The sequence below is a fragment of the Macaca nemestrina genome, chromosome 17 (assembly GCF_043159975.1).
Source record: "Macaca nemestrina isolate mMacNem1 chromosome 17, mMacNem.hap1, whole genome shotgun sequence".
In the NCBI taxonomy this organism is placed as follows: Eukaryota; Metazoa; Chordata; class Mammalia; order Primates; family Cercopithecidae; genus Macaca; species Macaca nemestrina.
The window spans coordinates 44,723,701-44,739,599 of record NC_092141.1 but is presented as its reverse complement, the minus strand read 5'-3'; the positions used below and the strand labels follow the sequence as shown (position 1 = coordinate 44,739,599).

At 55.6% G+C, this 15,899-nt stretch overlaps 1 pseudogene; it reads left to right on the top strand.

Annotated features, from left to right (window-relative positions):
* The first annotated feature begins 6,677 nt into the window (after positions 1-6,677).
* On the top strand, positions 6,678-13,102 carry LOC105485213 (TBC1 domain family member 3D-like; annotated as a pseudogene).
* Positions 13,103-15,899: the final 2,797 nt, after the last annotated feature.

Genomic DNA, 15,899 nt, shown 5'->3' with positions numbered 1-15,899 from the left:
TAATTGTAAGTTCCCTGAACTGTGAGTCAATTAAACCTCTTTCCTTCATAAACCACTCAGTCTCAAGTATTTCTTTTTTTTTTTTTTTTTTTTAAACAGAGTTGGAATCTTGTCACCGAGGCTGGAGTGCAATGACAGCATCTAGGCTCACTGCAACCTCTGCCTCCCAGGTTCAAGGGATTCTCCTGCCTCAGCCTCCTGAAGTAGGTGGGATTACAGGCGCCCGCCACCATGCCCAGCTAACTTTTTTTCTATTTTTAGTTAGACAGGGTTTCACCATGTTGGCCAGGCTGGTCTTGAACTCCTGACCTCAGGTGATCCACCCGCCTCGGCCTCCCAAAGTACTGAGATTACAGGTGTGAACCACCACGCCCGGCCTCAAGTATTTCTTTACAGCAGTGTGAAAACAAACTAAAACCCCTTCCCTGAGGTGCATTCTGCTTAGGCAACCAGCTGCCCCATGTTCCTCCTCTGCCCCCTGGTCTTTCTGTTCCCCTGATGAGGGCCAAGTGATAAACAGGGCCAGCCCCAACCCCATCCTACTGCAGCCCATGTGGCTGCTGGAGAGGCCGCGCTCCTTTCCTCACCCCAAGGGGCCCTGATATGCTCTTTGGATCCTGGAGGAAACTGACCCCTTATTCTCACACTGGTGCAACTTCTTCCAAGACCTCAAACCTGGACAACGTGAGCCGGTCTTTTTAAATGTCTCCACTTGCTAGGGCTGTCACTCGGAGAGCACTAGAGGGTGGTGCCAATGGATGAATGGATGGATGGATGGATGGACAGTAGTCCAGGGATGATGTCCCTGTCTGTACTGAACTGGGCCCTTCCTCCAATGAGCAGCCTTCCTGAGCAAGTTTATACAATTGTCCCTGGGTATCCATGGAGGATTAGTTCTAGGGTCCCGGGGATGCCAAAATCCATGGATGCTCAAGTCCCTGATATAACATGGCCTAGTATTTACATAAAAGCTATGCACATCCTCCAATAGACATTAGAGCATTACTAGGTTATTTATTATACGTAATACAATGTAGATGCTACATAAACGGTTGGGATACTGTATTCTTTAGGGAATGATGACAAGAACAAAGTCTGCACATGTTCAGTAGAGACATAAGCATCCAATTTATTTTCTGAATATTTTCCATCTGCTGTTGCTGAATCCACAGATGCAGAGCTCCCAGATATGAGGGCCAAGTGTGCTTTGAGAGTAGGGTGGGTGAGGTTGCTAATGATTACAGGGGAGCAGGTGTCGATCAGAGGTCCCTGCATTGAGGAATCTGGACGCCCTATCTCCGGACTTGAGACTTCGTTTGAATGGCACAGGCAGACTCAGCCCCGGTCAAAGTGCACCCCTTGAAGCTTCATTTTATCCCAAACTCTTTCTGGACCCTGGAATTTGGCATCCCCTAGGCCCTGGCAGGAAGGACAGATGAACCAGATTTTAGATAACGTGTCTGGAATAGAGTGAGGCCCTACTGTGTGCCTGGCACTTTCCCCACAGGATCCTTTAGCTAGAACATTCAAGGGTCATGGAGAGAAATACCCAGTTAAAATATCAGAAATTTAAAAAAAGATACCATTAGAGACACAAAAAAGACCGTTAGGTAATAGTATTAGCATTTGTATTCTGAGATTCAACAGTAGTGGTCACTTCCCCCCACCCTTATGTGTATCCCAGACCACCCTGGGCGAGGAGGGCTGAGGTTAGGGAACACCCGTGGATGCTCTGATACTGGTCCTGAACCTCGGGGGTGACAGTGATGAGGAAGTGGGTGCACACATGAGTGGGGCAGCCAGGCCTGGCCAGAGAAGGCACACACACGTGCACAGATGTGTTTACCCATGTACAGGTGTGCACACGTGCACACAAACACATTGCAGGCAGGCATGTGGCCGCCTCAGGCAGTGGAGGACCCTGTCTCTGGGCCCTGCTGACCCGGGCATGGCCCCACTGTGATGCGTGCCATGACATCAGAATGTCACTGGTGCTTACCACCAATCCGCTTTCAGGCCTGCCTCTGTGTTCTACGGCAGTTACCCACGCACAGTGGTATCAGCTACACACGCACAGTGGTATCTGGGAACAGTTTTGTGGACTTGAAGGTTTTCTACCTGATAGGCATAACCCAGGCCAGCTGATTCATCAGAATCAGGTGAGTGTGACCTGCTGTCTTCCCTCCAGGCTGACTTGGGGACAGTGGCTATGCTGTGGGTGGTGTTGGCCTCTGGGCAGCTACCGAGGAGGGTCATCCCTGAGCACTCACCGGGTGCCCGTTCTACACTGCCAGTGTAGACGATTGGCTCTTTCGTCCTCATGGTGGCTTCATAGAGTGAGTGCCATTCCCTAGTGTACCCATTCGACAGGTGAGACGTCTGGGGTCAGAGAGGCGGTAACCGGCCTGGGAATCCAGACAGGACCGTGGGGTTTGCTCTCAGCCCTGCCGTGCACTGTGCTGGAATTCAGGCCTGAACCCTGTGACCTCCCTGCCCTAGATCCCAAGTCTTCCCAGGTTTCCCATCCCGATGGGGCAGAGCCTGGCCCTGGCAGAGCAACTGGGATAGATCCACTGTGGGTGGGGGGGGGATAGGAGGGTCCTCAGAACACCTCTGTGCCCTAAACTGGGTCCTGATGGTGGCTGTGGGCCTCACTGAACACACATGGTCCCTTGTCCTGGGGAACCTTCTGCCCTTGGGTAACTGTGGAAAATGAAGGAGCCCTGGAGGGCTGGCTGGGGGGAGACCTTCTTCCCTTCTGTTCAAAGGGGTCCAGGCACTGGGGTTCTCTCCAAGTATTTCTTGCTCTGTCTGGTCCTCTCGAGGCCTCGCCCTCCTTTGCCCCAAGTGTTCCCAGGAGGGACGGTCCATCCAGGTGTTCTCTGGGACCAAGGACCCACTGTCCTTCCTCAGTGACATGGGAAAATGAAGCCCCCTCCTGTAGGGACAGCTCAGAATGGTGAAGTCCAGTCCCTCCCCGAGTGAGGGTTTCCCCTAGCACAATAGATCATTTTCATCCCCCAAACCGAACACCCTCCTGCTCAACTGGCATTATTCCTAAAGTGGCTTCACTGTTCAGACTGAAGGGCCACGGGAGCCAAAGTGATGAGCGGAGAAGAACAGAGCAGTCAGGAGAGATCTTGTTCCCTGTAGAAAACTGCACATCTCTGTGGTCCCTGAGCATCCCAGGAGGCCGATTGTACAGAGACCTCTGGGCGCTGACCTCAGTCTCCCTCCACATCCCTGGAATAGCCCATCATGGGCCCTTCACCCTTGGCAGGTGGACACCATTCAACCTGCTGGGACAGGTGTGTCCCCATTTCATGGCAATTGGGGACGACGTGATTCTCTGTCCAGGTCCCAATGTCCTCAAGTCCTTGGGATGATGCCCACCCCTGCTTGGGACTGGAGACTCCAGAGACTCATGCAGGTGTGGGACACTAGGTCTGGTGCCTTTTTACCCGGGGGCGGTGGTGGAATGGGGGTTACGCAGCCAGCCAGCATCTGGGAGCCTGGTGGGAATGGTTCAGGTGTTCTCCGAAGCTCTCGGGTACAATGTAACTTTTAGATGATTTTGTCTCACAGGATGGTAATCATAGAGGATGCAGATAGTTTGCGGGCACAGGAGCGAGAGAATATCATCATGAACTATGAGAAGGTACAAGTCGGTCTGCTCCTTGGAGGGAGGCCTCTTCCAGTGCACCCTGGTCAAAGGGTCTTGGGCTCCCTAGGAGCACAGAGTGGGCACGGGTGGCCACTACCCCCAGGCCCTTGCACCCTTTACCTTGGACCCCTCACCAAGCCTCCCTCTGGGTTGCAGGGACACCGCGCTGGGCTGCAAGAGGACATGGGGCCTGAGCCTGTTGGAATCTACAACAACATTGATCGCTTTGGGATTGTGCAGTGAGTCCTCTTTGCTCCCCTCATCCCTGAAGCACCTGTCTCAGCTCAGGGATGGGTTTGCTTTCAGAAAGGCCTTTCTGAGGCAGGACTGTCTCGCCGGGTCAGGCCAACCTCCTTTCCAGGGTCAGAACTCCTCCCTGGCTCCCCTGCAGGTCTAGCCCGAGGTTGCTGTTAGGCCAGAGTTGCGGGGCCCATCTAGGGAGCAGGTGGGAATGGAGACTGGGCTAGGTCAGGCCCCTGGACTCTCAGAAGTTCTGTCCCCAAGTCAGCACAAGAGGAGCCGGGCAGCCTGAGGGTCTGGCCATGTCTACTGGGAAACAATCCCAGTGAGATCCAAGTGTTGTGGCTACAAGGTGAGGGGATGCCTGGCCCAGCCTCAAGGCTGTTGTCCAGCTGGTCTCTGAGGGCCCGCCTGCCCCTGTCCTCCCTCATTTCCCTAGAGCTACAGCCCTCACTGTCCCCATGGGAAAGGGGGAACGGCATGGGAACAATGGGAGCGGTGGCCCTAGGAGAATGGGGGAGAAGACGGGCAGGGCCCCGTTATGGGCATCTCACTGTGAGGCCAGGGAGGCAGCAGGGGTTGTGGCTAAAGACCCTGGGTCTGGTGCTGGAAAAGGAGCTGGGGCCATGTAACAGGAGTCCAGCCAGGAGTCCATCCCTTAGGGTTCATAGGATGGAGAGACAGAGGATCCCGGGGGAGGTAGGGTGGGTGGGAGCTGATGAGCAGTGCCACTTCTGAAACGCAGGGTGTATGGGTCAGGTGCAGCAAGAGGCAGGTGCTGGGAGTCAGAACCTGCAAGGGCCTTGGGACTGTCAAGTGGGATGGGCCCCTGGTGCACCAGGAGTACACCGGGCAGCTCTCAGGGCAGGCTCCCTTGACCCCGGTGGGGTGATGCAGTCACTCCCTGAGGGACTCCTGTGAGAGCCCTGTCGCCCACCCTGGGCGGCCCCCATCCCATCTCAGGCCTGACCTTTCTCAGCTCCAGCAGAAAGCACCACCTCGAGTCCAGGACAGGCAGCCCCATTGTGCAGCCTGACCGCCCCCCATGCCTGGGGCCCTAGTAACCCCGGCCAGGCTGGCCCCACACTCCTTCTCCTCCCAGGTCCTGCCCCTCCTGGGAGTCAGCCCCACAGGAAAGCCCTTGTCCTCCCTTCCCTGTGTCTTTTCCTGGACTGAGCCCTGAGCTAGATAAGGACAGAGCCTGTCCTTTCTGGGGGTTTGCTCCCAGTCTGGGGCAGCTCCAGGCCCTGTGCAGGTCCTCAGTTCTGCCTGGGTTGCCTTACAGTGAGACAGAGCTGCCTCCTGCCACTGCTCGGGAGGCAAAGGTAAGAGCCTGATGCATGGGGAGGGGGCTGAAGCAGGGACATGGGGACTGGGCAGGTGGTCGGTGAGGCAGAGGCGGCAGCTGGCCTGGGCAGTGGCGGGTGAGGGCAACACGCTATCACTGGCAGGGGCAGCACTCCCTGCTGGACCCCAGGTTGCTGTAACTTTGGCAGCTTGATAAGATTCCAAAGTGAGAACCATAGTTGTGCCTTGGGAATGGCTGCCCGCCTATGTCAGGACCCCACCTAGAGGCTGGGACCTGACCTAAGACTGCTGTGTCTGTGGCCTGAGGATGGCACATCCCGGGGTCCCAAAGCCAGCCCACTGGTGTTCATTTGCTCAAAAGCTCTCAGCTTTTAGGGTCTGCCCTTCCCTGGCTCCCTCCAGCTGGGTCCACCAGGGCTCCAGAGCCCAAGACCCAGCATCCACGGGTGGTTCTGGGAAGCCTGGCAGCTCCCCTAACGCCAACATTCCTCATTTGACAGCAAATGCGGCGGGAGATAACACGAAAGAGCAAGTGGATGGAAATGCTGGGACAATGGGAGACATACAAGAACAGTAAAAAGGTAATGTGTGGAGGGAGAGGCCCCCGGAACTACTCTCTGAAGAGACAGGGGACAGGAACCCATGGCTGTGGCCTGGCACCATCAGGCTCTGAGAGGGCGGGTGGCACACTGTCCACACCTAGAGGACTGCAGGCCCGGTCGGTGGTTTGCCTGCCTGTTTGTGCAAGCGTCACCTTGCTGGGAGGGAATCTGAATCTAGGGCTGGGACCACCTGGAGCTCAAAGCTAGGGATGCCCTGGTGACCCAAAGGAAGGCAAATGTTCAGATCAGAGTCCCAACTCTGAGCGTCCATCCGCTCTTTCAATCCTGGGAAGGGAGACTGTGTCCCAGCTTAATGTCACCTCTAACGAGGGATCACAGGGCCAAAACCAACCATTTCCAGAATCCTCGGGCTGTGGTCCTCACTGGGGTCGCCCCGTGGCCTGTGACACCAGATTGTTTTCTGCCCACAGCTGATAGATCGAGTATATAAGGGCATTCCCATGAACATCCGGGGCCAAGTGTGGTCAGTCCTGCTGAACATACAGGAAGTCAAGTGGAAAAACCCCAGAACATACAAGGTACGCTCAGCCGGAGCACAACAAACAGGACAGGCTGTGTCAGGGGCCCAGGTCTCCAGCTGGAGGAAGCATCAAGCCCAGCCTGGGGGGTGAGTGGGATGGTCAGATGCACATCCTGGGCATGGACGGTGACATAGTCACCACAGACAAACTCGGCTCTGGTGACCCTCCCCGGCTTCAGTAACAAGCCAAAAAGCAGCTTTGTGCAGAAGGAAACCTTCCTGCTTTCCTTCCTTCCCGGAGTGCTGACTCTGGGGTGACTGCCATTTGGGGCAGGGAGTCTTCCATCTGTTCTGAGGCTGCTTCCTCCTGTTGGCCCTGCCCTACAGGTCATGAAGGAGAAGGGCAAGAGGTCATCTGAACACATCCACCAGATTGATCAGGACGTGAGCGAGACACTAAGGACTCACATCTTCTTCAGGGATCGATACGGAGCCAAGTAAGCCTATGGGAGCCACAGGGTCTCAGCGGAAATGGAGTGAATGAAAGGGATGGGGGCTTCCCCGGAGAAGAGGCCAGGGTCACCTAGGAGGGATGACAGAGCTGCCAAGACCTCCCCTGACCCAGGGAGCAGCCGGCACCATGAACTGAGCACCTGGTGCCAAGTCCTGGGCCAGACTGGAACATGTGGGGCCAGAAGTGAGGAGGATCCTGAGGAGACAGAAGTCAGCAAACAAAATCATGCACAATGGTGAAAGGTGCTCTCCCGGACCCACAGGGACTCATGGTAGGACCCATGGGAGGGTGGCAGGATGGAGGGCCCATGAGCCTCTCCAGGCAACACTGACAGCACCAAATGCTGGGTCAATTAGGGGTCCTGGAAACTGTCATCCTGATCTGCTGGGAACATGACATGGCACAGCCACTTTGGCAGCCAGTTTGGCAGTGACTCACAAAGCTCAATGGACTTGAACCACGTGTCCCCAAAGTATCACAAATATTGAACCCACTGATTTGAAAACTGATGTCCACATGAAACCTGCATGCCACGTCCACTGCTTGATTCCTCGTCACTCACACAAGGAGCCTTCGGGGACAGTCTTCAATGTGGGAATGGGGAGAGCAAGGCTGGTCCTCCCTTCAAACGGAAGACCCAGTGAGAAAAGGGAAGGAGCCAGTGATGCCCGCACGAACGTGGGTGGATCCTAGATGCATTTTGCTGAGGGAAAGAAGCCAGACCCAATAAGCTACCATGTAGGATTCCCATTCCTGGGCCATTCTGGAAAAGGCCAAACCATAGGGACTGAGAAGCAGTCTGGGTGGCCAGGGGCTGAGGGATCAGGGAGAGGCTGGGTGCATAGGGGCCACCCTGGAGACTTGGAAGATGAAGGAGTCGTTTCAGGAAGGGCTGGAGCAGTGGCCAGGAGACTCTGCCCATTGGTTTAGAACCGTGGAGGAACTGTACATCCAAAGACTGAACTGGCGTGTGTGCAAATTGAAAAAAAAAAAATCATTCAGAGTGAAAAGGATCAGGCAAGTCACTGTAAAACTGGGCTATCCGCATGTCACAGATGTGGATTTTACTGAAACATTTCCTCAAAGTCCAAGGCCCTGAAGAGCTCACTGCTTATCTGGTGAATCATCTGAACCTGAAATGGGATTTGTTGTTAGGCTTTGTAGACAAAGTGAAGCTAACGGCATCTGCACAAAACAAACAAAAGCCTCTTTTCTCTGTTTCCTAGGCAGCGGGAACTATTCTACATCCTCCTGGCATATTCGGAGTATAACCCGGTGAGTATTCCCGGCAGTGACGTTTCCGGGCAGTATTTCCCTGTTCACAGGAGTGAGTGTCTGGTGGGGTGCCGTCGCTTCTTTTAAAGTTAGTATTTGTGAGCCACCAGGATATAGGAGATAGAACTCCAGATCACTGCTGGCATAAACCTCCAAGCAAGGGGGTGGTCACAAGGGGTCAAGCTGAGACACAAAGGAGTCGGGGCCTGGACTCCTGGTGTCACCTGGGTCTGACCACCACTTCTCAGAACCAGAAATGACGCCCTCCTCCTGGGGCTTCACCCAAGCCCAGGAGCTTGGCAGAGTCACACACAGGACGGTGCCATCAGGAGACATTTTGGACAAAGTGCTGAAGTGCCTGATGGACTTAGCTCTTGTCATGAAATGAATTTGCACCCTGAGGAAGCCTCTTCTTCAGAGGAAGCCTCCCCAGTCACCTCTCCCCTCTCCAATGACATGAGTCCTCCCAAGAGACCTCAGTCCTCCCAGGTGATGTCCTTTCACGGTGACTCTGGCTCTTGCAGGAGGCGGGCTACTGCAGGGACCTGAGCCACATCGCGGCCTTGTTTCTCCTTTATCTGCCTGAGGAAGATGCATTCTGGGCACTGGTGCAGCTGCTGGCCAGTGAGAGGCACTCCCTGCAAGGTAGGTGGACAGCTGCCCATGGGACCTCATGCAGCCAGACCCAGGGATGGCCACCCTGGCCAGGTGATCTCGGCTTTCAGCCAAGGCACCTTCCTTGTGTAGCCAGCTCCTTGGGAGTCTTTAGGATGTCTCTGCTGAGGGTCCCACAGGAGTTCGTGGCTGACCCCCAAAGCCCAAGTCAGACGCCTTTCATCCCCATCAGCGGAGGGCATCTCATCCTCCCCGTGGCCACCTCTGTGTCCTGCGGCCACGCCCTCCGGATCTGATTGTGTAGCTGACTCTCCCCTCACTGAGAGTCCTCCTGCCCTCCAGCTGCCCGGGGTCCTGCTGCCCTTGGTGCCCACGAATGGGCCGACCAAGCCCAGGTGGCAGCATCTCCCCATCCCGTGTCCCCTGGCCTGACTCCACTTCCAGGAGACGACCAGGAAGCCCAGCACCCGCCCTGTTCTGGCCGCCATGTGGTGGCCTTAAGTCAGGCTTGCCCTTTTTGCACCCTGGTCCAGGAGGCCTCCAGGAAAACCTGCAGCCAGGTTCTAGGGGATGTTCCTGCCCCACCTCCCCAGGGCAAAGGCTGCATGGTGAGGTCACCAGATGGGAGGGTGAAAGGCCTTGTGGTTTGGGGGCCTCTCCAGCTGCCCAGCTCTTCCAGCTGATGACTCCACATCTTGGGGAAAGGGTCTGATTTCTTGACGGGCTGGGGGCTTCTCAGGATTCCACAGTCCAAATGGCGGGACAGTCCAGGGCCTCCAAGACCATCAGGAGCACTTGGTCCCCACGGCACAACCCAAGACCATGTGGAGTCTGGTGAGTTTATGGCGTCTGGTGAGCAAGCTTGGGCTCTTCTCCAGAGGCCCTGATTCCCGTGGGGCTGGTGACTGGCTGAGTCCCAGCCACTGGCTGACCTGGGATGTCAGGTTCTCCATGGGCCGGGAGTTGGTCTATAGGACAGAGGCACAGGGATGGGGGCCCAGCTCCCGCAGAGCAGGGCAAAGGGCAGTTGTCCACCGAAAGTGTGAGAAGGGGACGGTGTTGTGGGGAGCCCTGGACACCGCCCAGTGTTCTGCACTAGGGGAAGGGTCTTCAGAGGCCCTGGAAGAGGGAGGTTTTTAGGGCAGCCCAGGGGGCCCTGAGCACCTCTGTTCCTCCCATCAGGACAAGGAAGGTCTTTGCGCGCAGGATTCCTCCTTAGGCTGGCTTCTCCAGATGTTGAATGACGGGGTAAGAAGGCACAGGGAGACCCTGGCTCAGGGACCCTCCTTGCCCTGCAGTGCCCTGCTTCCCCAGCCCGGGGGTCTGGCTCACCCACAGCCCACAGGAGGCTCCGCCCACAGGGGGGTCCCCACAGGACACCCAAACAAAACCCTCTGCCCAAGAGGGGTCATCCCAGGGCAATAACTGGGACTCAGGCCCTGCCTTACAGGCAGACTGGGCCAGGACCCAACTTGGGAGGGATCAGGGAAGCTTCAAGCCCTGGGCAAGCCCCTCTCTCCAGGAGCCACACCCCCACTCCAATGAGTGCCCCCCATGAGGAGCTGCAAGACCTTGTCTGACCCAGCGCCCTGGAGGGCTCAGGAAACCCTCATGGAGAAGATCACTGACTCTGGGGACTGAAGCCCCAGTGGGCTCAGCTCCAGCCACCAGTCCCAGCCTGGAAGGGCTACAGTCTCCCACACCTGCTATCCCCACAGATCTCTCTTGGGCTCACCCTGCGCCTGTGGGACGTGTATTTGCTGGAAGGAGAACAGGTGTTGATGCCGATGACAAGCATTATCTTTAAAGTTCAGAGGAGTAAGTCTCCGTGTGCCCAGTGGGACCTGGGGAGCCCTGGGGTCAGACGCTGACTTACCCGAGGGCAACTTCCTCACACTGTCCTCATGATCCTCTGTTCTGGCCCAGAGGGAGGCCTGACCAGGTGGGCTGGGCAAGGCACAGTGACAACGAGCCCGCACCCCACATGGCCCAGATGAAAGTCAGGAGTGTCCTGAGCACTTCCCTGCCCAGGTCGTCCCCCAGCCACAGTCTCCTGTGCACATCTGGACCCCTGGGGTGGCCACTGAAGGTTCTGGCACCGCCCAGTGGGAGACTGAAGTGGCCATGGGGTATCAGCTGTGCCCCCTCCCAGGGAACTCTCCTGGCCTGATGTCCATCCTGTCCCTAGAGCGCCTCATGAAGACATCCAGGTCTGGCCTGTGGGCACGTTTTCGGAACCAGTTCTTCTATACCTGGGAGTTGGATGATGACTCTGTGCTCAAGCATCTTAGGGCCTCTATGAAGAAACTAACAAGGAAGCAAGGGGACCTGCCACCCCCAGGTGGGCTCCAGTGCCATGTCCCCTCCCATGTCACCCTCTGGGGCAGTCAATAGTGGGGGAGTGCCTGAGACCCACAGCCCTACTACCTGGGCCTTCCTCTTCATCTTTTCCTCCTCCTCTTCCTCCTGGACTCTAAGAAAGCACAGGAGGCCCACCGGTCCTCAGGGCAGGCGCTCAGTGCGTGTGTACTGGATGTGTTGTGCCCGTAGGAGGGCGATGTGGGCATGACCCTCCAACAAGCCCCCTCCCACATTCCACAGTGTCTCTGTCTCCCCCTCACAGGGCCCTCTAGGGCACTAGATGAGCCAGACCCATTTGTGGGAGACCCCACCCCTCCCTGCAAGCACCCACAGCCTCAGAGAGCAACAGAGGCCCCTCACTGCTGCACGCTCCTCCAAGGTTGCCAGGACAACCAGCCTTGAGCCAGGGAGACAAGGGAATCGGGTGTCCCTGACACCAGAGCATTCAGGGAGAGGGCACAAGCAGGACCCCAGGCGAGAGCCAGAGCCAAGAATTCAGGCAGATGTGGGAACAGTCAGTCCTGGCATGGACTGGGCAGCCCAGGAGGGCAGAGGGTGACCCATGTCCAGGTCCTATCACCCACTGTGGAGATGGGTCCCCATGTGAGGTGGCAAAGGGCTGAGTGACATCCAAGTCCCTTCCCACCTGAGTTCTCACTGGGGGCTGTATGTGTGGCCCAATAGCCCTGGGACGAGGGTGTGTGATAGGAAGCCCCCAGCCAGTCCGAACCCTGGGGGCAGTCCCAGGAGCCACCTGCCATCCCCCAACAGCTTCCCCATGCCAGGTGGCACACACCTCTCCCCTGGGATCAGCAGACTACAGGCGTGTCCTCAGTGTCAGACCACGGGGCCACACAGAGACCCTGAGGACTCCAGAGACCCAGGCAGATGGGGCCTGGCCAGGAAAGGCCTGCATGGGCTCAGTGGAGATGCTGACCACGTCTTGTTTTCCTTTCAGCCAAACCCAAGCAAGGGTCCTCGGCACCTAGGCCTGTGCTGGCTTCAAGTGGAAGAACCACCCTCTGCAAGGGGGACAGGCAGGCCCCTCCAGGCCCACCAGCCCGGTTCCAGCGGCCCATTTGGTTAGTTTACCCACCATGGGCACCTTGTTCTTCCACATCCTGTCCTGGTGGGGCTGTCCGGGAAGACACCTACCCTGTGGACACTCAGGGTGTGCCCAGCCCGGCCCCGGCTCAGGAAAGATCTCAGGGTTCCTGGAGATTCCTGGAGTGGAACTCGATGCCCCGGCTCCCGACGGACCTGGATGTAGGGGGCCCTTGGTTCCCCCATTATGATTTCGAACAGAGCTGCTGGGTCCGTGTCCCTTCTGAATGTGTCCTGGACAGCCCCGGGACTGTGGGACAGGGCCAGCTCTGGAAGCCCATGGGGACCCTGACACCAGGCCCTGCCCAGGCCCATCAGGACTGAAGGAGGTTGGGAGACATCCCACTGCAACAGGGCACCCCATCTGCGAACAAGAGACTTGCACCCAATTTCTACAATGGCACCATATCCCAGGAAGACCAGCTGGCCACCTGCTGGCAGGCGGAACACCCTGCGGAGGGGGTGAGATTTGCTTTCACTGCACTGAGCCACAGTGTGGACATGGACTTCCAGCCCTGCCCTGCACCCAGCACTGATTCCATAGGACACCCCCTTCGCAGCTAGGGATGAGCAGCAGTGCACTCCCACCACAGGGCCTTGCCCCTGCTCCTCTGCTTGGAAAGTTCTCAGTTCCCTCCAGGCTTCTAGAAGCATCTGGGGCAGGGCTCATGGCTGGATAACTTCCTGAGGCTTAACAACCCAAGCAAACTTCACGTCCTCATTTTATTTTTTGTTAAACTTATGAAAATTGATTAAGAAAGTGTGCAGCTCGAAAGACCTTCACAGATGGGACACACCAGCCCCCAGATCACAAAGCCAACCATGCCCAGCCCCTCCCAGCACCCCCTGCCGTGTGACCAGCTTTCTGAATTCCCACAACACCGTGTGCCTGACTTTGTATTTTCAACTCTGAGACGGTTAACCCCCTTCCTGTTTTAAAATAAATGTTTTCTGTTGAAATTATTTTAGATATAAAAATTGAAAAGGCACTACAGTGGCCTCCTACACCTTCCATCCAGCTGCCCCTAATAATGACGTTTTGCAGTACCATGGCACATAAGAAATTTAGACTGGGTGTGGTGGCTCACACCTGTAATCCCAGCAATTTGAGAGGTCAAGGCAGGACGTTCAGGTTCACTTGAGTCTAGAAGTCTGGGACCAGCCTGGGAAACACAGGTGGACCCTGTCTCTAGAGAAAAGTCAAAGAAATTAGCCAGGCATGGTGGCGTGTGCCTATAGTCCCACCTAGTCAGGAGGCTGAGGCAGAACTGCTGGAGCCCATGAGTTCCAGGAAGCAGTGAGCCATGACTGCACCACTGCACTCCAGCCTGGGTGACCAAGTGAGACTTTACCTCTTAAAAAAACATAAGAACTTTAACGTGGGTACAACCCTATTAACTAAATAATAATGTGAACTATTATCTAAGGTTATTAAGGCTACAATTATCCCATTTTTGCCTAACTTCTCGTACCTGTCCCAAGATCCCACCTCGGACTCACCCTCTGCCTTCAGCTCATGTCTCCTCAGCTTCCTCCAGATGGTCCAGCAAACATACACCTGGGCTGAATGGTAGAGCTGATTGCTCGTACACAAGGGGAGACCTGTGGGCAGGGGTTTTCAAACTTATACAGCAAATGAGTTTTCCATGGTGTTCTGGAGAGCACCCTTTGAGAAACACTTTGACAGTGAATCCAGGCCCCAGTATCCATCAGCTGCTCTAGTGAATTTTGTGGAAGCTCAGTGAACACCTGCTCTGCAGGGTGCATGGGAAAGGGGTGAGGATGAGTAAGCTGCAGATAAAGAAGACAGGACACAGGGTGTCTGACGAAGCTCCATCCCCTGCCTTCAGCACTGATGGATCAAATCCAACTCTTCGGGAATGGTGGCCACCTGCTAGGCCAGCTCCAGGCTGTGAGGATCTGACAGTGAGTGAGGCAGAGCCAGGCCTTGCCCTTGGGGAACTCTCCAGCATACACCTCCCTCTACCCTCCCAGCGCCCTGCAAAGCAGGCGTCAATATCATTGTTAATGCACAGAGGAGGGACTTAACTGTTAGGTTGATGGGTTTTCCAGGGTTGCACGGCTTCTGCGAGACAGATGTGACCCTGAGGACAGGGCACAGGCCAGTGTAATGCCAGGTTGGAATGAGCTGCAATCTGTGCCGTGTAGAGGCCTAGGCCAAGGTGGGAGTGACTGATGACCAGCTCAGCCAGGTCGCTGAAAACACTCTTGGGTCCTCCCCTGCTGGCTCCCAGGAGTCCGGAACTGCCAGGAGAGTGGTGGCAGGTCCCCTATCCTCAGCTGGGTGGGCCCGGATAGAACAACAAGGCAAATGCACATCTCCCCAGCCATTCCCTCCAGGTGCAGCTGTGACCTGCTCGTTCCAATTTTGTGGAAATATTTCCACACACACAGAATTGCAAGTAGCAGTGGACGTGGTGAGAGACATTTGGACATGGGATAGACAGTATTTTGGAGGCAGAGCCTCCAGGACTCGCCCATGGGTTAGCTGCAGGGCTTGAGCGGAGAAGGAGAATCGAGAATGATGTGTTCAAATCGATGCATTCACTTCCGCTGTGCCACGCCTGTGCTGGACACTGGGAGAGACAGATGAGCACAGGATCCCTGGTGGGGGGAGGTGTGGGAGGAAGCCCAGAGTGTCTACTGGGAGCTGAGGGCTTGTGTCCACCTGGGTGCCGTCCAGGTTCTCTGCATGGACAAGCATAAGCTGAGCTGCCTGGAGGAGGAGCAGCTGCTGTTGGTGGTGACCAGCATGTTCAGGAATGGAGACTGCTCTGGCAATGGAGAAGGGGATGGCCTGAGGTCTGGATGGTCTAGGGGGTGATAGGGCCCAGGAGGACCCAGGAAATGGTCTGGGGGATGCAGGACATCCTACGGAGGCTGTTTGGGAGTCAGTGCTCAGGTCACTCCGGGTCACTCAGGTCATTTGCCGGCCTCTGTCATAATTATTGCCATATGAGAGTGCCACCTTTCCTATGTCATATGTTATATATTTCTGTGAATAGCCTACTTGTTTATATTTACAAATTCATGTTTAAATGAAACTTGTATCACTCTCACAAATGGAAAGCCAGCAAAACATAAATTCAATGAAAACAAAATGAAGTTAATGAATTTTTGCTAGTTTTAGCTAGTTAGCTAGTTTATGAAGTTAATGAATTTTAGCTAGACACTATTCTCTAACCAAGTCCTGCGCTATCTTCGTTTTTTAAAAGAGAAATAGGCAATGAGAGAGGTATTACAGGTCTAGTAGCACCAATTCGAGACTGTCTCTCCAGTGCTCACAAGAATGAAGATGTAATTGAATGGGAATAATGAAAAAATAAATTATTTTAAAAAGGGTAAATACGATGGGATTTGACGCTAGTTCTGCTGGGTCACACACCTCCTGGAATTATCTGGGGTTCCAGGAGAGGCAGGCTTGGGAGAGGCATCCCCACAGGCAGGGGTGCTCGAGAGGGCCCCAGGAGCTTCCCTCTGGGGAGAGAGGGGCCCACCCCTTCCCAGCAGCCCTCTGAATCCCACGAGCACTTGGACACTGCCTCTCCCTGGAGAAAGCATCCCCCTTGGAGATACATGGATATCAGAAGAAACCTTTCCCTGTCACCAGGACAAACGCTGTTCTTATTAGAACCAAGGCCAGTTTTCCTAATGAATGCGGGAAGGACCGCACAGATGAATGAAACCAGCAGGTAAACCACAAGGCTCTTTCCC